The 8727-nt window shown below is 38.9% G+C and overlaps 1 pseudogene across 1 annotated transcript; it reads left to right on the top strand.

The window, feature by feature from the left end:
- The first annotated feature begins 3087 nt into the window (after positions 1-3087).
- Positions 3088-4105, top strand: LOC109387199 (GTP-binding protein Rheb pseudogene; annotated as a pseudogene). Its single transcript, XR_002124940.1, has one exon. The product of XR_002124940.1 is annotated as a GTP-binding protein Rheb pseudogene (transcript).
- The last annotated feature ends 4622 nt before the right edge of the window (positions 4106-8727 follow it).

Below are 8727 nucleotides of genomic sequence, written 5' to 3'. Positions count from 1 at the left end.
CCATGTCCTCATCAGCATTTGGCGTTATCAGTATTCCAGATTTTGACTGTTGTAATAGGTGTGTAGTGCTACATCCTTGTTGTTTTAATTAGTGTTTCCCTCATCACATACGATGTGGGGCATCTTTTCATATGCTTACTGCCATCTGTGTATCTTCTTTGGTGAGGTACCTTTTTAGATCTTTTGCCCATTTTTTAATCAGGTTTTTGTTTTCCTATTGTTGAGATTTAAGAGTTCTTTGTATATTTTGGAGAACGGTCTTTTGCCAGATATGACTTTTGCAGATGCGGTCTCTGTGGCTTGACTTCTGATTATTTTGACAGTGTCTTTCACAGAGCAGAATGTTTTAGCTTTAATAGAGTCAACTTGTCAATTATTTTTCTTAAGTATTGTATCTTTAGTATTGCATCTAAAATGACATCACCTTACCCAAAGTCATCTAGATTTTCTTGAACGTTATCTTCTAGAGGTTTTATAGTGTTTTGGTTCACATTTAGGCCTATGACCCACTTTGAGTCAATTTTTGTGAAGGGTATAAGGTCTGTGTGTAAACTTATTCTTTTGCTTGTGGAATCAAAGTCTGCTAACTGTACCCATTTTTTACACTTCCACCTCCACTTCTCCTTAACAAGTACCCTGTACTCTGAGTTGGTCATTTTCTCCCACTGGGTATCACAGACTCTGAAGTAAACACTACTTTGCAAAAGGCTGCCTCGTGCTCTACCTTCCCTATTTTTTTTCCTCCCTGCATAACTGGATGAAGACCTCATCCCTGGGTGATAATTAGGGTTACTACAGCTATGTGTCAGACTAAGGTAGAAGTTATTTCTTATAGAGTAATTTATCATCAATTTCCAATTCCAGACATAGAAAAATCATAACTTTCTATTTTCCCAGAGGACATAAGGTCCATCTCAGCCAATCTGTCTTGACCCCTATCTCCTTCCTCAACACACCTATTTCTTTCAGCAAAGTTAGGTCTCCATGGCACTTTTGGGCTCTTCTGTTAAATTACTAGTTCTATTATAGTAATATAAAATTACTATTATAGTAGGGCCAACCATGTGCTTCAGTTGGTTGAGAGCTTACTCAAGAGTGCAAGCTTTGAGCAACAGGATCGCTGGTTCAATTCACGGCCTGAGCTCAGCTGCTGCTGAGCTGCCAACAGGTGGCAGGATGGCTCAGCTAAAACAAAAATTAAAAAATGAATAAAATAAAATAAAATTACTATTATGGTATAGTAATATAGAACACATCAACAATTGAAAGAAATCTGTTATTTCTTTTTTTCTCGTTAAAAGAGTCTAAAGTTACATCAGCTTCATCATTTTTAGCAGAGTAGCATTTCATGCCTAGGAGACGTCTCAGGGTCCTTTCTACACAAAGAATGTTTGAAAGACCATTTGTTTCTACTATACAATTATTTTTTATGTTTATACTATTCAACTCTGGAGAACTTATATTGCCTTTCTGAGCTGATATGTATATATAGTCAGTGATAGAATGTTTCACATTCAGCTCAAGAAAACATACGCTGCATTTGTGAGCTAAATGACATACATTACTAATTGTTTATTTTCACTTATTTTTATCTTCCTCTTGTGGGTGGAGTGGCTGCCAATGCATTTAGCTCGATAAATGTTCCTGTTCTACTCCTCCCAGATTCATAATCAACTTGTAGCTCCTAGTTGCATCTCAAATAAATATTGGCAAAGCAATTCAAATCCTTAAAATGCCTCAGCAGATTGATACAGTCTCAGCTAGAGAAAAACATAAAAACAGAGTTCCCAATATGCATCATGTTTGTCAGCCTTTATCACAAAATTCCTTGACTATGGGAAGAGTCAATGAGTCCAACAACCTTTTCCATGTTTTGCTAAGACTCTTAAATATTGGGCTACAGAAAAGTGGTGTTGAATATATCCTGCAAGAATATTTGTACCTGATGGTAGTGTCCTGTGAAAGAAAAGATAATTGGGGAGAAGTGAGCTCATGCATTGGCTGTGAGAGAACACAGTATAGTAAATTCAAAAGGAGCTAGACAGCAAACATAGCTATGAAACTGGCACATTGCCAGTCTCTGGGAAGGTGTTCTGGGAATGATACTCAAGAAAAAAAAAGTCAACTTAATAAGCCACTCCAAACCTAGATTTTCCTCTTTTGAGGACTTGCTGCCCGTGTCCCCTACTGGCTTCAAACCAAGGAACCTCTTATACTTTTGTTTTTATCAGAGTCTTTATTTCCCAAACAGTCAAGGTCAGATAAATCCTCTTATTTTCTCAATAATTAAGCAAAGTCAGAAAGAAATGAAGATGGAGAGAAAGGAAAGCCAGAGCTCTAGGGTTTGGAATAAACTGGAACATTCACTGCCTCACCATAGAGGTAGCTGATGTAGATATATTTAGTGATGATCCTTACGATCCTGGTTGTCCTGCTTCCTCCTCCTCCTCCTTTCGTTGGTAGAACTCCTTTCCAAATCCAGCTTCTCAGTGAGAATAAAGGATGTGCATTTAGAGACCCAAGACACAGGCTGCCACTCCTGTTACCTGCCCATATTTTTATCTCTTTCTTTGGTAAGCTCTACTTTCTATATCTGTCTCTCAATCCACAATGCAAATGCCTTAAAATCCATAGAAAATATCAGATGAATGGTTCATGTTTCAATCACTCCAGAGGATACGGTGGACGTTGCTTTGTTCGGGGGAGGTGGCCATCCAAAATAATATGCAAAGCTGATGTGCATTGTTGCCATTTCAGGAACTTCTCAAACTTAGCAGTTTGAGAATTCAACCAACCTCTTTTTGGGTGATTATTACATCACAGTATTTCACACATATTGTGTTTGAAAGCAGGCTAATATTTGTTCATTGTTTTTATATCACTTTGCTTATTTAAAGTAAAGGCTTCGGAATACCTTACAGAAAACAAAATGCAAATCTATTTTTTAAACCATGCATTTTTTGTTTGTTTCTAAGACAAAGCAAAACAAAAAACTGTGCTGCTGGTTTAAGTGACAGTTCAACAGGAGGGAGTAAAATATATTGACCTAATACATTAAAAAAAAACGCCGGCCCTGGCGTGGCCGCCGCCGCCGTAGTTGATGTGGTTGGCCCGGGCCTGAGGAGGTCGCCAAGATGCCGCAGTCCGAGTCCCAGAAGATCGCGATCTTGGGCTACCGGTCCATGGGGAAATCCCCATTGACGATTCAGTTTATTGAAGGCCAATTTGTTGACTCCTATGATCCAACCATAGAGAACACTTGCACAACATTGATCACAGTAAATGGACAAGAATATCATCTTCAACTTGTAGACCCAGCTGGGCAAGATGAATATTCCATCTTTCCTCAGACATACTCCATAGATATTAATGGTTCTAGTCTTGTGTATTCTGTTACATCAGTCAAAAGTTTCGGAGTGATTAAAGTTATCCATGGCAAATTGTTGGATATAGTGGGGAAAGTGCAAATACTTATTATGTTCGTTGGGAATAAGAAAGACCTACACATGGAAAGGGTGATCAGTTATGAAGAAGGGAAAGCGTTAGCAGAATCTTGGAACGTGGCTTTTTTGGAATCTTCTGCTAAAGAAAATCAGACTGCTGTGGATGTTTTTAGAAGGATAATTTTGGAGGCAGAGAAAATTGATGGGGCCGCTTCACAAGGGAAGTCTTCCTGCTCGGTGATATAATTCCACTGCGGGATCTGAGGACACGGACCTGTCCTACCTGAAGATGCAAACTGCCCATTATCCTTGAAGATAAACTCTGCTTCGTTTTTCTTCTGTTAACCTGAAAGATTTCATTTGGGTCAGAGCTTTCTCCCGCCCCCTTCTTTCAGATTATGTTAAACTCTGACTCTGTCCACATGAGTTCACTTCCACTTTCAAATTTTAAGCAATCATATTTTCAATTTATATATTGTATTTCTTAATATTATGACCAAGAATTTTATCGGCATTAATTTTTTCAGAGTAGTTTGTTGTTTAAAATAATGTAATCATCAAAATGATACCTACTGTTACACTACTATTAACTAGGCTTCCATAGATCAGTGTTTATTTCATTGTGTTAAATGTATACTTGTAAATAAAATAGCTGCAAACCTTAAAAAAAAAAAAAAAGAAAAAAAGAAAATGCCAAGGATTTACTGCATTTACGTGCATGGTATTTTTGTCACTAAATCTCTCTTCATTAAGGACCTTTATTGCAAAATAAAAGGGAGTCAAAATAATGTCTTTAAAATAGCATGCTTAGTCTGTCCTTTACTTATTATGCATTTAGAAGCAAATTGCAATGATTGTCTCTTGAATAAGAAATAAGTAAATAAAAATGAAAATATTGCAATGTTTCTTAATAAATTCTCCACAGACCATGGAAAGCAGAGACTATAAACCACAATCCATGCTGATCAAAATGATTAATAGAATGCAATGTGTCAAATTACCTGCTTTCCTTTGATCAGCAGAGAAACATAATCTCTTTTTTGAGATTCCTTGAGACTGACATTTCACGTTTGCCTTTCTTGGTGGTGAATAACTGAGAATTCCTGGGAAAGGAAGTACGAGCCATCAAAAAAAGAATTTAGCCACCTTTTTTGGGTTGAAGGAATCAAAAGCAAATACAGACAAATATTCATTCAGGACAAAAGCCTGACTTCCAAGTTTGTAAGAATTTGGGTCCAGTTCTCCTATTTCTAATTTTAGTGACCAAAAATATCAAGCTTGATTTATCCATGTATGGGCATAGCATTTCAAATTCTTAGTAAAGAGAAAGATGGAATTGCACTTCAAACTCAAATGTGAAGAAGCCAAAGAAGAGGAAGAGGAAGAAGGAGAAGGAGAAGGGAGGCGGGGAGAGAGGGGCCTCTATTTGTGTTTCTTAAATGTCTTTAGTTCTTGGAGCTTCCTGATTTTGGCAGGATGAGCCAGAAGAGGACTGAGGGAACTGAAGAAACTATTCTTATCGTTCTATGTGGGAGTTATCCCTGTTTGCTTCCTCTACACAACCAGTAGCTCTCGCCACATCTTGAGACGGTCTCCCTTTACAGAAGGTGTTTGACCTGACACACTGCCTGGCAAAGGTGGAGAAGACTCTGAGCTTGATCTCAGAAACACTATTGAGCTTTTCCTTCACCTCAGAACCTTCTCTGAAGACATTTAAGTCTCCCCAAATAAGAGGTCAGAATGTTTCACATGAAGAATTTGACTGAGATTACTTTACACAAGGTCATTTGCATAACAATGGGTACAGAGCTTCATTGGCTAAAAGCGTTAGGGATCTTCTCGTGCATGTAGATGTTTGATAAGTTATTTTTCTCCATCTCGGTGCCCAGAATGAGCCCAAATGGATGCCTGATTTATGTAGATGTATGCAAAAGCTCTGCCAACAGGTACACGTGGGAGAATCAAAGTCTGCTCTCTCCACCCATTCTTTTCCCTCCCACCCCACTTCTCCTTAACAAGTACCCTGTGCTCTCAGTGGGTTATTTTCTCCCATTGGGCTGACTTTTGCTTTGATGTCCCTACTCATGATATCATCCCCTTCTGAATTGCCTACCTCCTTCTCCTTATAATCAAAATATGTCATCTGTAAATTCCAAATAATGTCCAAAGGCCTCCAAAAGCTTTGCTTGTTTAGACACATTATGCAATCCATCCCTGGAGCACTTAGGATACCTGATACAATCTGTATGTGTTGTCTTGTGTGTGTGTTTTCATTGCCATTTTTGTGTTAGCTTCTCTCATCACAAGTATTTCAAGCTTCTTGAACAAAGAGGACCATAGCAAAAACCATTAAAGCAAACATCAGAAAGTGATGAAAGAATCAAATTAAACCTTCTTATCTGACAATTTGTGTGTGTGTAATGTTGAGTAGACACCTGGCCCATTCATATGCCTGGTGCTAAATGTCACAGTGGCAGAAAATGCTAGGTTCCACTGATCTTGTTTTTCCTTCTTTTATAGCTAGAGAATCACTTCCTTATAGCTTGATGTGGTATTGTAACTAGTTCTGACTAATGGGATGTAAGCAGAAGTGCTATGTGCAATTCTCGTGATCTGTCTTTAAAGGGAGAGGGCATGAGATTTATTCTTTCCAACATAAACACAACAGCCAGAACACAAGCAGCCATTTTGGACCAGGAAGGTGCCTGGGGACCTACGATCATGTATCCACATTGTCAGCTTTGGACAGCAACTTTTAAGGGAGAGTCTGTTAAAAATTAATAAACAAAAGCAGACAAATAAAATTTTCTCCTACTTTTTAAAGCCACTGTTGAGTGGGTTTTTAGCATTCACAGCTGAGTATTATTCTGATACCTCCATGAAACCTAGGAGTTCCACATTCTGTTTACTTGGGACAGTTCTGGGTTACGATAATGTCTCAATGTAATTTTTCTACTTCTCATCACTCTCAAAAGTATCTGGCTTAGAGTATGCGTTATATGATGATGATACATAATCCTCTAGATTTCACATGTTTCTAGCTGCAGAAACATATATGGAAATGACATTTTTCCTAGGAGTTTCAATGTAAAACAGCTAAAAATGGAGTTATTCTGGGTTAAACAGGATTAGAGTGATTACAGTTTTGCCTTATACGTACCAATCACAGACTAGGCCTGACAGCGTGTATGTGTGTTTGCAGGGAGAGCCCTGTATTTATATGTTTACTTGCTAGTTTTTTGTTGTTGTTTTTTTCACACTGGATGGGAATGTCTTACAACCAAAAATATAATATTGTTCTTAGAGATAAATGTAATAATACAAAAGGAAAAAATAAGGAAGGTCCACCAGGCATTGTTAAAGGCTCTTTCTCAATTGTGTTCTGTGGAGTTCAGCTAATTTACTAAATTCACAATCCTTACACACTCGGGGATACATACTTGGATTATCCCAATGTTACAAGAGAGAAAATTGAGGTTCAAAGAACTTCAGTGGCTCTCCATGGTCATATATTATCCGACTAAATGACAAAGCTGAACTCAAGTCCAAACTCGCTCTACCTCCTCTCACAAATTTTGGGAACATTTAATCCAACCCTGAAATCTATAGATGATGAAACTGAGAGGTTGCTAAAATAGAAAAGAACCAGGAAAGTTTGCCCCATTCGAGATGAACAACAGGATTCTGGTGTTCTGGGAACATTTAATTGTAAAACTGTCCATAGGAATGGAACAGGAAGACAAATCTTTATTGAGTTTTATGCAAATGGTGTTAGACACGTCCAGCCTGCCTAAGGCAGCTGAAATAATCTTCTTCTAGTGCATCCTTCTTTTGAAGCTTTATCTTCACAGCTGGAGGCGCAGTGGGTTACAGATAAGAAGGTACTCGCAGTAGCCTGAAGTCTCTGTATCCTTTGCTAATGTCATCCCAGGCCTTCTAACTATGGATCAGGATGGCAGGAGCAAGATGACTAACTGGAAACATAAAGAGAGAGACCCAAGGCGCAAAGCCCACAGCAGCAGAGCTTCCCATCCAGCACATGTGGTGCTAAGCTTGATGGCATTGGGTTTCTGATGTGCTGCTATGTTGATTCACTCAGCCTTTGGGATGGAGCTTGAGTGGCCCAGGGACCTGTGCAGTCTTATTTGCTTTCCCCAATGTACAGAGTACCAAGCACTTGGGGTCATTTGCTTGGTGCTCTGTGACATGATGGGAAGTCCTAACCTAGAGCATCTAGAACTGCAAGGAACCAGTGAGTAGAGGACTAGAAGAATTCTCTGAGCTGAAGAGCTATGATTGTGGAATCTTTGAATATTGTTTCTATAAGTACATATGGAGGCTTCTCTGCATACATAAGTCATATCCTGGGGATATAGGTAGGGTAACTATGTAATTTGGGAATGAAAAGGTCCAATTAACAAAGCTGGGGAATATGTATAAATATGACCCATTCTGGGGAACCTGGAAGACATGATCACACTAGATGGGCGTTATCCCTTCCCTCAGAGCTCTCCTCCCAGGCAGAGTTGTCTCAGTGGAGAGAGGCACTGGCAATGTGCCTGAATCCCTCCCAACAAACCAAGCGTTTCATGATGTTTCCATGAGTCTTGTGGTTACATGACCATGCATTCAGCTTCCCCATCCAAGGTTTTCAGAGCAGGTTTCTGAAATAAAGAGTAGCCTACAGGACAGGTTAGTTGAGAAAGTCAAAGTGCAGAAAGAGGGACTGAAGTTTATGGCTGTTACCACTATGATGGTCCTTTTAGGTCACTCAGGTCACAAGCTTTATACATGGACAGGTGCTGTGTATGCATTAGAAGAATGGGCAGTAGCATTTTCTACGTGGTGTCTTCTGTATGAGGCTCAGAGTGGGGTTGACATACTTTGGAATAGTGTTTCTTAAATTAAGACCTGTAGACCACCATTTGCCAGGACTAGAAAAGCAAAGTAACTTGAAAAATCACTAAAAGTTATTGCTACTCTTAAAAATGTGTCAAAAGATAGAGAAAAAAGAAGTACCTTGAAAAGATTAGGGTCACATTGCTTTCAGGAACATTAAGCCTAGAGGTAATTATTGGGTTGTCAGAAAAGTCATGATGCATTTTTGCAATGAAAAACATAGAAAAATACGTCATGACTTTTCCAACAACCCAATACTTAAGACTGATTAAAACTGGGTTCTTCCCTTTTCTTTACTAAACATTCTTTGCCTATGGGCTCTTGTCCATGTTCCCTCGTGGTGACCAGACGACCGCTGTGCCTCTATTATTGCATCTTCCTTCCA

Source organism: Hipposideros armiger, unplaced genomic scaffold, assembly GCF_001890085.2.
Source record: "Hipposideros armiger isolate ML-2016 unplaced genomic scaffold, ASM189008v1 scaffold_150, whole genome shotgun sequence".
In the NCBI taxonomy this organism is placed as follows: Eukaryota; Metazoa; Chordata; class Mammalia; order Chiroptera; family Hipposideridae; genus Hipposideros; species Hipposideros armiger.
Note: the sequence above shows the minus strand (reverse complement) of the source record. Positions and strands in the feature narration are given on the sequence as shown.